This window comes from Hesperophylax consimilis, chromosome 28 (genome assembly GCF_061612785.1).
Source record: "Hesperophylax consimilis isolate HC1 chromosome 28, BYU_Hcon_1.0, whole genome shotgun sequence".
NCBI classification, from domain to species: domain Eukaryota; kingdom Metazoa; phylum Arthropoda; class Insecta; order Trichoptera; family Limnephilidae; genus Hesperophylax; species Hesperophylax consimilis.
In genome coordinates, this window is record NC_142863.1 from 18,466,301 (window position 1) to 18,479,053 (window position 12,753).

Consider the following 12,753-nt stretch of genomic DNA (forward strand, 5'->3'; position numbering starts at 1 on the left):
CATGACATAAATAAGTCACGGTCAAGTCATGAGGAGTTTAACCACTTTGCTTTTGAACGAGTGGTGTTCGCGGACGGCGCGAGTATCGTACCGCGACAACCCGAACACTGCTCGCGTCTTTTGACTTGTTTGCGTTATACAAGATAAACAAACGAACTGCGCTCGCCAGATTTTTTTACTGTTTTTATTTTTTTGAATATGGTTAAGTTTTTTTGCATTTTTTATTGCTTCTGTTTTGTTTTTTTTTTTTGAACTGGTCAATTTTAAATTGTGTTAATTCTTTATAAAAAATAAAATAACCTGATGTTTATATTTTTGTTAAAAAAAAAAATCAAGTATTAAGTAGTTATTAAGTTGTCTGTATAAACAATTGCAAAATTTTACGAATACATATTTGCGTATGTCCAGAGAAACATTTGATCTACTTCTCAGTAAAGTTAAAGGAAAATTAACTCATTTGGATACGCATCTTAGAAAAAGCATATCAGCCGAAGAACGACTAGTCGTTACATTGAGGTAAGTGAAACTCCAAATACATATTATTTTCATTTATTAAAAAAACACTGTAATTTAAGAAATAAGGAAAAAACATTCTTCATTTAATTATTTGTAATTGTTTATGTAACTAATCAGAGCCGAATCGTTCTCCATGTGCATGGGTATATTATGAATTAAATTTTGTTCAGATGAATTCTGGACGTGCAATTCATATTCCACTGATTGATGAGTATTTATATTCGATAAAGGAATATGCAGCACCGGTACCGATTGTTGAATATTATTTTCTACAGCTTCAATTTCAGCCCAAATTAATTCTTGAATCTTCGATCTTATCCTTAGTTTACACCATGGAATATTTTCCATATAAGGCAAAAGTTCTAAAAGTTCATCATTGTTTTCGGTTCTGTTCATACGAATTTTCTGTCTTTGTGATATTTGACTATAACTGTAAGATTCTAGAGTATCACTTGTAATTGTTTCTTAAGTAGAATTAGTCTGCACCGAAGCTGGATTCTGCAGCTCTTCGAACGTTGTGTCGGTTTTTTTAGAATAATTATCATCATTATCTGTACTTAAGTTTGAATCTCTCGCTCTGGTTCTTCTTGCTCTTTAAAAACAATAATTGATCATAATACTGCCACGTACTATATTACATATTTTATCAGCACTATCTCCACTCTTTGGCTTATTCATTTTTACACATTCTTAAAAAAAATACGCTCTCAGATTTTCCATCTCGCTTTAACTGTTTTCACTGAAACAAAAACCATCAGTTATTATATTGTTCAATTATTAAGTACTTACATTTTTTTTCAGATTTTTGGCTAATGGAGAATCCTATAGATCTCTTGCTTTTCATTTCCGCTTAGGTCGCACTACAGTTTCTGAGATTGTAAGCGAGACATGAAACATTTTGTGGAGTACACTGAAACACGAATACATACCAATTCCAAAGACAGAGAAATGGTACGAAATTGCTGACAAGTACTATAATAAGTGAAATTTCCCCAATCTCATTGGTGCAATTGATGGGAAACATAAGGGTGCAGTGTCCATGTAATAGTAGATCTTTGTACTATAATTAACTATAATTGAAAAGATTCAACATAAGTTCCTGAAGTATATAAACTATAAATTGCATATTCCTGTAGAAAACATTGATTATAACTACTTACTAGATAAATTGTCTATATTAAAACTTTCAGAAAGAAGAATAAACACAGATTTAATAGTATTACATAAAATACTTCATTACAAAATTGACTGTCCTGAGTTACTCCAATTAATCAGCATCCACATACCCAAAAGATCTTGCCGAAATTTACTACCCTTTTATTTTTACAACACCAGGACACTGTGTTATCAAAATTCCCTGATTCCAAGACTTCACAGTCTAGGAAATAAATACTCTGATCTGGGAGATATATTTCATCTTAAAAATAATCAATATAAATATTGTTTATTTCAATTCTTTTATATATCGAGACATAAATAAACATCTATAATTTCCGCAATATATATATTTTTATTTTGTATATCTATTTATGTGAGACTTCTTATCATTTTTACTAATGTATCTTATTTTATTATATGCTTTTGTTGTAACATTTAATATTTTTTCTTTTTTCGTTGTATTATGTTTCCTTCATTGTTTTAATTTTGTAGAATTTATAATAACTGTGATACTCTACTATTAAACTTTGTAGTGTGTAAAAGCCCATTAGGGCGTGTAATAATAAATAATTACAACCAATATTTTTCAATTTTACTACAAGCTGTAGTTGATGCGGACTGTAAAACTATTTTAGTAGATATCGGAGCAGAGGGGTGTCAGAGCGATGCTGGAAATTTTAGAAGTTCATCGTTGTTTTCCACGTTAGAAACTAATGCCTCAATATTCTATCGGAGAACGAAATTCCTAATACAAATTATAAAATACCATTTGTCTTAGTTGGAGATGGTGGTTATCCACTAATGAATTATTTGATGAGGCCTTTTTCATTATGAAATATTGAGAACACTAAAACTATTTACAACTACCGACTCTCAAGAGCTCACAGAAGTGTAGAGTGCTGTTTTGGTATAATGGCAGCAAAATGGAGGATCTTGCAGAAAGCTATTGAAACCAAGGTCAATACTGCTATTTCAATTACGAAAGCTGTATGCATTCTACACAACTTTGTTATGACGGAAGATCGATCTACGTTTCAACAGGACATGGATTCTACTATTACTAGTACACCAATATACACCAGGACTCAATATAGGTTTTCAAACAGTGCATTACAAACCAGAGAAATTTTGTTGAATTATTTCAACGGAATTGAATCGATTACCTGGCAGAACAACTCATTGCCTGAAAACATAATCCAACGCCGTAACCATAATTAACTTCTCATTTAAAAAAAAAATTATGACATCATATCATCTCTGGATTCCGCAGAGGTTCTCTTTTAAAAACAGATGCAATTAATATTTCGTCCATTTTTTTTTCAAAAATGCCTCGTTCTTCGTAACTTCGATACACGCAAAGCGACTAGCTAGGCGCCAAGCGCGCAGTGCGGCCAGTCGCGAATATTCTAGAACGTTCGTTTTACTAAGCTACTCGCTAGACTCTAGGTGCTAAGCAAGTCGCCTGTCTATGCGGACGTGGCCTTACAATGCTTTTTGTGGGCGCACCATTCTAAAAAACAATTTATGGACATAGTTGCCATCATAGTTGACCTGCAGATCAGCAAAAAGCTGGCTGCCTGCCCGCATGGCAGCAGAGCGTTCTGGTCGCTTGCGGGCTCAATAGGTCGAAATTTTTGCAAACCCAGTTTGCCACCTCTTACCAGACCTGACGGCTCACTAGCAAACACCGCCACCGAAAAGGCAAACCTTTTAGGGAAAATGTTTGCGGAAAACTCGACCCTCGACGACGGGGGTGCTGTTCCGCCGTCGGTTCCTCACTGCGGCTTCTATATGAAAAAGCTGAGGATCCGGCATCGGGATGTACTCCACGTCATACGGGGGCTCGATGTTAACAAAGCTAGTGGACCTGATGGAATACCTGCCCTGGTATTGCAGAGGTGTGCTGCGGAAATAGTTCCAGTTTTGACAAAGCTCTTCAAAATGTCCCTGAAGTGTGGCACTGTGCCCTCTGGTTGGAAAAAAGCGGTAATTCACCCTATTCCCAAGAAAGGTGACCGCTCCAACCCGGCCAACTACCGCCCCATAGCGATCACATCAGTTCTGTCCAAAGTGATGGAACGTGTGATCAACGACAAACTGCTCACATACCTCGAGAAGAACAAAATTATCAACGACCGTCAATACGGATTCCGGCGGAACCGCTCGTGCGGTGATCTTCTCGCGTATGTGACGCATGTTTGGGGGCGGTGCCTGGAACGTCACGGTGAGACCCAAACGGTCGCACTAGACATATCCAAGGCCTTTGACCGGGTCTGGCACCGAGGACTTGTCAACAAATTGCATTCTTACGGACTTCCCGCATCCCTGTGTACGTGGATTGCTGACTTTTTAAGGGATAGGTCGATTCAGGCGGTTGCTGACGGTTTCACCTCTTCCTCGCACTCCATAAATGCTGGCGTCCCACAGGGATCGGTTCTGTCTCCGACTTTGTTTTTGTTGCACATCAATGACCTTTTGACATGTGCACCGATTCATTGTTACGCGGATGACAGTACAGTTCATGATAGCTTTTTGTTTGACAAGCCCCCAAAGGGCACACAAACTCCAACGGCTCGGAGGGCTTTGAAGCAGAGAATGGACGGTTATCTCGAGAGTATTTCCTCCTGGGGTAAAAATAATCTCGTCGAATTTAATGTTTCAAAGACCCAATCCTGTCTGATTACGTCTAAAAGGGATCCAAATGATAATCTTGTCTCCTTCAACGGAAGCAATCTTCCGAACAGGCCTTCCATTGATATGCTTGGTGTAACTATAAGTGACCAGCTCAGGTACGGGGGCTCCATCGAAGCTAGAGTAAAGTTGGCCTCTCAGAAGCTGGGCGTACTGTACAGGGCCCGCAGATACTTTAATAGTACACAACTGCTCACCCTGTACAAATCGCAAGTGCGCCCTACTGTCGAATTTGGCAGCCATCTCTGGTCTGGAGCCCCAAAATACCTGAAAAAAACCCTTGACTCTGTGCAGAAACGGGCGGTCCGTTTGATAGATTCCCCAATCTTAACAAACGGACTGCAATCTTTAGAGCACAGGCGTCAGGTAGGTATGCTGTCCTTGTTCTATCGGTATTACAATGGAAGATGCTCTGAGGAACTAGCGTCATTGATCCCTTCGGCACCGGTGCGTAGTCGGGATACACGCCAAACGCGCGCCCAACATTTGTACACAGTTGACACTTGTCACATGAGAACGGGTCGCTTCTATGATTCGTTCTTAAGTTCAACAGCTCGGCTGTGGAACGAACTGCCGGCCTCTGTGTTTCCTCCCTCCTACAACATGGGACTCTTCAAGACCCATGTTCACTCCTTCCTCTCCACAAAAAGACCCTCCACACAGCATCCCCAAAGATGACATAGGCCCTGAGGGAAATTATTTTCTTCAGGGCCTCCTGTGTGGAGTAAATATAAAAAAAAAAAAAAAAAAATAACATTTGATGAAGTTTCTGTAAAGTTGGAGGATCTCTAGAATAGAGCGTTACTACGAGAACAAAGATACAGACAGTATTATAAACAGGACAGTAAAAAAAACATTAATTGGAGAATTCGCCTGCATCCTAACTATATCTCACAGATTAAAATGGTCGCCTTTAAAAATAATAATAATAAGCCTTTAGAAATATAACATTACAAAGTAATTTGTATTGATATTTCATGCCACTAATTATTGCTTACAATAATTTGTTATCTTTTATGCTATGCATAAAAAAACATTGTCTTATAAACATTAGTTTATCATTAAAAAAGTAAGTTATATTAACAATTCTCAACCTTCCAGCGGGCGCATTGTCATAAAATTTATGACAGACGCGCCTTATCGCTTCCCCCACTCTTACCACTTAGTCGAAGCATCGAGCTTCGAGCTATGCTAGAGTCAAATCAAATGTCAAACATTTACCGCAAGATATAAATGCTTTTCTCAAAGTGAATTACGGTCGGGCAGTTGAACCGATAACAGAAGAAGAAAACAGAAGCTTTCCAAAGCGCGGTGTTTGTCGGTTATGTGCACTGGATAAGAAAAGATCCTCAGCATCAATGAAGTGTTGCCGTTGCCAGTCCATTACATGCAAGAACCATTCTTCAGTTGAGGTGGTTTGTAACAATTATAAGGATGAAAATATTGATTCTGACTAAATAGGTCGATAAAATATTTTGTTTTGAAATATTAACGTGTTTAGAGTGTTGCTTCATTTTTTTTTAGGAAAGTCAAATAATTTTTTAATAAGTAGGTACTGCCTATTATCATTTTTCATATCCTTAAAAAAATTCCCTAACATTTGTATAAAGATAACGCCACTTACATGGAGAAAACTCGATGACGTAAAATTTACGACAAGCGCCCACTCAAGGGAGATTTCTCAACACGCCCGCTGGAAGGTTAATAAAAAAAATATGAGAAAAAGAAAAAAACATTAACAAATATATTTTAGAATTTTTGAGAATAGAGGGTAAAGTCAATTAATTCTAAAATGTTATTTTGTAGGAAAACATCTTTCAATTTTCTACTAAAGGTATCTATGGTATGTATCAAAACATATATCGGAATCCTTCAGGTTTTGATTTCGATTCAACAATTCACACATTCTTCAGATTGGATCCCTGACACCAGCATTGGTGCGCAACCGGCTAATGTGGAATAAGTCGTTAAACCTACTTGTTCTGGGTGCTATTTTATAGAATATAGGAGCATTTTAAGACGAATAAGTACTGTGGTTTAAGTCGTATAAAAGCAGAAAAAATGTTGGAAGTTATCGTAAAAAACTATTGAGAAATTATTGGAATTGGTTGTCATCCTATACAACGAAAGCGAATTTTCATTTTGCGTAGTTAAAAATTAGAATGTTTAAAATTAAATATTTCCCAAATGCAGTTAGTTGCCTTTTATAGTTATTAAGATGAATCAAAAGGTTTTATTGAATAAAATATCGTATTAAGCGTGGCCAGCGATCCCGAATATTTACCTAACAGTCTATCAAAAAATTCTGAACTCTCACGCAGCAAACAATAATAAATAAAATTAATCTGTCACTGATCTTTACTTATGACTGACAGTTGCTGTCCGATTCCGATTGACAGCCGGCACGACCATAGATATATCAATCTCGCCGGTAGAGATGGTCGATATTCCTGTCCAAGTTACATGGAGCCGGTTTCTTTTGCTGTCACTGGAACTATCAATATTATTCATGAACATGATATTGTTATAACTCTACTTAAGGAAAGTTAATAATTAATATTATTCATGTAAAAGATAAGGAGGAACGAGTACAAAAAAAAAGAAGTTACTTAAGTTCGAACACGATTAAAATTTATTTAAAAAAAATGTATAAAGAAGGGTTAGTCTTAATCTAGCTTAATGATAGTTTTAAATTGTAATTCTTAAAATTAATTGTCCTTTTTCTTAATCCTAAATTATTGTTCATTCGATGTCTTAAAAGTTGGGTCACGTTACGAGATAAATATGCAAAGATTGTTCAGGCACTTCCCTTTACGATGATTCTGGAACCGCGTACTCCACGTTTGCACTTATCACTAATACACAAAAAGCGGCAACTTGGGCTGGTTCCGATGGGCGGAATCAGTTCTGACTGGGCCAAGGCTCCGGAGGGCGGAGTCGGCAGGCAGCGATTTCTGAGAGGGCAGCTTCCTGGGCGGAAGTCTGGCGACCACTCTGGCTTCCTGGGCGGAAGTTCGCGGGGTTACGGGAGGAGCCTCGGTGACCGCTCCAAGGGGGAGGGCAAGAGGTTTCCCGGCGGACGCGAGATGGTGACTCCTGAGAGGCGAGAGCGTGACTGTCGAGAGCTGAATCAGCGTATTCACCCGCGCGAACCGGCGACTGTGGCACGCCTGTGGTGCGGTGCTGGAACTATAGTGGTTCCGCTTTACACCACTTCGGTGCGTTTTCTCGAGTCCGTGGCGCTGGCATCGCCATTCTCACCGCTAGATTGCGCTGTCTGGCTGATTCTGATTAACTTACGGTTCAAAATCTTAAAATATATTTAAGTATCTTAACATTATGCATGCATACACATAATTAATATCTGGTTGCAATTAAATTTCTAATCTAAGTTGACAATTACTCTTACATCTAGATTTATACTTAATGTTCAATATTTTAAAATTACGTTTTTAAATATGACCTTCAAACAATTACAATTTAGCCTAGCCTTGGGCGAAGGTTTGTTTTATTGCTGGGTCGCTGGCTTAACGTTCCCATTTCAGAATTACTACTTAATGAGGGTCTAGAGATAAATCTGCCGACTAATGGGTGTATTGCTTGAGTTGGCTTTCTAAATTTTTATTGCGATTTCCGGCCAGGCTCTTTACTAAATACTTAAGGTCTAATAATATCCGACTGCCGCCTCCATCTGCGTGTAAAATCACAGAGACAGATGCAGGCGCACGTGGTTGCTTTGGCCTTTCTGTGAATTCAAGTCACATGGATACCTAGGGACATATCAATATGTCCCTAGGTATCTACGTGACTTGAATTCACAGAAAAGCCAAAGCAAACACGTGCGCCCGCATCTGTCTCTGTGATTTCACACGCAGATTGAAGCGGCAGTCCGCATTATTAGACCTTAAATGTTCAGTCAATAGCCTGGCCGGAACCCGCAATAAAAATTTAGAAAGCCAACTTGGAAATACACCCATCAAGTCGTAATCCGAAATGGGTGTATTGTTAAGCCGGCGACCCGGCAGTAAAAACCTTTGCCCAAGGCTAGGCTATTGCAATTGTTTGAAGGTATTTTGCACAAATGTAATTTTAACATCTTTTAAAATAATAATAACTCTAGCGGTGAGAATGTCGATGCCAGCGCCACGGACTCAAACAACGTACCGAAGTGGTGTAAATCGGAACCACTTTAGTTCCAGCACCCCACGACAGGCGCGCTACAGTCGCCGGATTGCGCAGCTGACAACAGATTCCATTCCTCAACAGTTGATTTTTTGGCACCCGACAGTCATCATCTCGCCCCCCCTTGGGGGTGGTCGCCGAGGCGCTCCCGACCAGGAAGCTGCCCTCTCGGCAGTCACGATCTCGCCTAGTTTTCGACAGTTCCCATTCCGCACTCGACAGTCATCATCTTGGGAGTCATCATCCTGCTCTCCCCCTTGGAGCGGCGCCGAGGCTCTGCTGACCAGGAAACTGCCCTAGCAGAAGTTACCGTCTCGCCTCCGCCGAGAAACTTCCTGCCCTCCCCCTTGGAGCGGCACCGAGGCTCTTCCGACCAGGGAGATGCCCTAGCAGGAGTTACCGTCTCGCCTCCGCCGAGAAACTTCCTGCTCTCCCCCTTGGAGCGGCGCCGAGGATTTTCCTACCAGGAAGCTGCCCTCTCAGGAGTCGCTGCCTGCCGACTCCGCCCTTCGGAGCCTTGGCCCAGGCTGAACTAATTCCGCCCTTCGGATCAAACCCAAGTTGCCGCTTGTGTTGTCGGTAATAAGTGCGAACGTGGAGATCCGCGGTTCCAGATAAGAATTATAATTTAAGACTATTATTAAGCCTAGATTAAGATTAACCCTTCTTTATACATTTTTGTTTTAAATAAATTTTAAGAGTGTTTTGTAACTAAGTAACTTCTTTTTTTTACTCGTTCCTCCTTTTCTTTTACTTGAATAGTATTAATATTAAACTCCCCTTGAGTATAGTTATAACAATCATTGCCCTGCACATCGCATTGGCCCTAGACAGAGCTATTCGTGAACAATAGGGTGCATGCAGTATACGTAATTTAATGTTTTCAATACATGTAATATATGTAAAGTATTTAACTAAACTCGTAAAACTCCGAAAAAAATAATTTGTTAATTAATTCACTATTATATTAAAATTCAAATATCAATAAACGAGTAACAAAAACTGGATAGTAAGGAAGTTGAGTGAAAAATATATTGACTTATAAAAAATATGTTCATGTAGATCAAAAAATATCGATTCTAAATATATAAATATATTTCTATATTATTATTATTAGAATTAGTTAAACGTTCTTGAAAAAGCATTAAATAGCAATAAACTGAATACGCTCCACGATTGGTCGAAAGAATTCTGACGTCACATGTATTGTATCGTGGCTTATACGTAGAACGAGTCACCGCAATGTTTATGGTGCATCTCTTTCTATTACATGAGAAATGGTCGGTTTAGATGAGAGAGGTGTATAGGCCAAACGTTTATTTGGGTCTAATCACAGCCGGTCGTGGAGTTAAAGCTTCCAAGTAAGTATATCAAATTATTAATTGTGTTCATTTGTACGTTACGATAAATATAATACATTTTTACAGTATAATAATCATTGCGTATTCTATCCATCTGACATTTCGCCATAACCTGATAAATGATAATTATTCTCTACTCATTATAATATATATTATAATGTGGTGATGGTTTTTAAATATTTCATCTTTTGTTTACCATATAATAAGGCCCTGCTGAAAACCAGCTGCATTCCCGGAGAAACCCCTTTGTCAATGGGATCTATGTGAAGAAAATAGCTCCCATCTATTGTCAAATATATGTAGGTATTTGTTGTTATTATTATATGGTTAACCCGGGTTCATGGGTTAAGGTTTGCGCAGGTCTTGGTGGCGGGTGCTTCGGCCGACCTTCTGCGTGGCGGGCCGGTTGGGAGATGCTGGTTGATGGAGACCCTTTACAACCGGTTACCGCTGTCCGGGCCGCTCGATAGTACAGGGGCCCGACCCTCAGGCTCACGACTAAGGGTGGGCTGCCCCATCAGCGAGTGAAAAAACCCCGCCACTGCTGTTGTGCCGGTTCGTGACCGGAGGGGACCCAGCAGCAGCGTTTGGGGCGCATTGGATGCCCTCTCCAGCCGGACTCTCCCAGCCTATCGCCTAGCACCGCAGTGGGTGGGCTGGAACCAAACGCTCATCACTCTTGGACAGCCTGAACCCCAGATTCCTACCCACCCCTCATACCTTTCCTTTCCAGACCTTCCTTTCACCTCATACCCTTACAAAAAAAAAAAATTAAAATCATGAACCTACAAAAAAACAAACTTAACATCGTTACAGCGGCGAGTAGCAGGCGTCCCCGGTGCGGGCCAAAACTGTTGGTAAATTTTGCCAACATTCGCGGCCTGCACACAAATCTAAATTCCGTTCATCACAATCTTTTATCCCAACGTCCCAACCTTCTCTTCCTATCCGAAACTCAGATAGCCGAGCCGCCAGACTCCTCCTATCTGGACTGCCCGGGCTTTACCCTTGCAAGTGCGCCCTACTCTCGAATTTGGTAGCCATCTCTGGTCCGGAGCCCCTAAATACCTGAAAAAAACCCTTGACTCTGTGCAAAAACGGGCGGTCCGTTTGATAGATTCCCCAATCTTAACAAGCGGACTGCAATCTTTAGAGCACAGGCGTCAGGTAGGTATGCTGTCCTTGTTCTATCGGTATTACAATGGAAGATGCTCTGAGGAACTAGCGTCATTGATCCCTTCGGCACCGGTGCATAGTCGGGATACACGCCAAACGCGCGCCCAACATTTGTACACGGTTGACATTTGTCACATGAGAACGGGTCGCTTCTACGATTCGTTCTTAAGTTCAACAGCTCAGCTGTGGAACGAACTGCCGGCCTCTGTGTTTCCTCCCTCCTACAACATGGGGCTCTTCAAGGCCCATGTTCACTCCTTCCTCTCAACAAAGAGACCCTCCACACAGCATCCCCAAAGATGACATAGGCCCTGAGGGAAATTATTTTCTTCAGGGCCTCCTGTGTGGAGTTAATATAAAAAAAAAATATAAAAAAAAGAAATGGATTTCTAAAGATACATATTCGTATAGTGCTTTATAATAATATGTTGTTTATTACATCGCTTAGAAGTTTTTATTATTATACATGTCACATTACATGTTATTTCACTTCAGGCCGCCGCGCAGAAAAGTCTCACAGTGAACTGGGCTGTAAACCGTTATTTTACTTTTGGTCTTACTTTTCTGCGCGGCGGTCAACAAATACATAGCGTCTTCAATACCGTGCTGGGCGGGAGAAGCAAATATTCTAACTTAAAATATTAATTTAACTATGAAATCTTAATCAATTTTCTTTTTTTTTAATAAAATCAATTCTAATTTTAAAATGTACTGGAATTCCTTATTGAAGAATTAAATTTTTTTCCATACAAAATGTTTAAGCGACGTGGTTCTCACAGTTTTCTCACACCCCGCCTCTTACCGCTCGGATTCCGCTCGTTTTGGCGGGCTTAGTAAAATTTAAACTTTGAGAATTAATTTAATTATGAAAACAAACTATAAAAAAAATATATATATATATACCAGAATTTAAGTTTGAATGCGAACATTGATAAAAAAAAAAATGTACTCAACTTCCTTATTGTCTCACTTGATGTTGCTTCTATGGTGTTTTGAGTTTTGAGTGGCAAGATGAGGGGCAAGATGTATGAAAAATTCTTTCACCTACTTTATTTTATCTTATCATGTCCCATTCTCTGTCTCATCAAATAAAATTAAAATAGTTCTTTTAGCACTTTGCTTACAAACCGTTTCAAAAGTTTATCATACAAGGTTGCCACGAAATTTCCCTTTATCCTAGATTTGGCTTCAAATTCATTGAAACAAATTACACTAATGCAGGGATTTTTTGGTTCATGAAATTCATCATTATAACCGTGTATAAATGTAAATTACTGTTAAAATTATGTGATGTATTCCGTTGGAGATCCAATAAATAAATTTTATTCTTCCAAGAACTATTAATTTTTGGAGCCGGTTTTTTGTGAAATATTTATTAAAAAAATGTTAGAAAAAACTGTAAAAAAACCAATTAATTTCTAATTTTGAGAAACTGGCTCAATTTTTTCCCAGAATTACTCTAGTCATCCTCCTTCCATAGTTTTTTTTTTGTAGGAATCGGTTCCTAAAGTAACTTGATAAAAAAAAACCGGCTCCACAGTCGGTATCCGGTAACCGGAACCGCAGTGACAGCCCATTTTAGTTACCAACAATCTCTACTCTCCGGGTCTACATCAAAACAAGGGTTGCAAGTTGCAAGAAGAGAGAAAATAATTTCCCTTTTTTCATA

General features: G+C 39.3%; 1 long non-coding RNA gene across 1 annotated transcript; it reads right to left on the bottom strand.

Moving 5' to 3' along the window:
• Positions 1–557: 557 nt before the first annotated feature.
• Positions 558–6,750, bottom strand: LOC149410298 (uncharacterized). The gene is made up of 3 exons (XR_016305047.1): positions 6,650–6,750; positions 5,990–6,058; positions 558–1,255 (listed from the first exon to the last, which is right to left on the bottom strand). It is a non-coding gene; the product is annotated as an uncharacterized LOC149410298 (long non-coding RNA).
• Between the last annotated feature and the right edge of the window lie 6,003 nt (positions 6,751–12,753).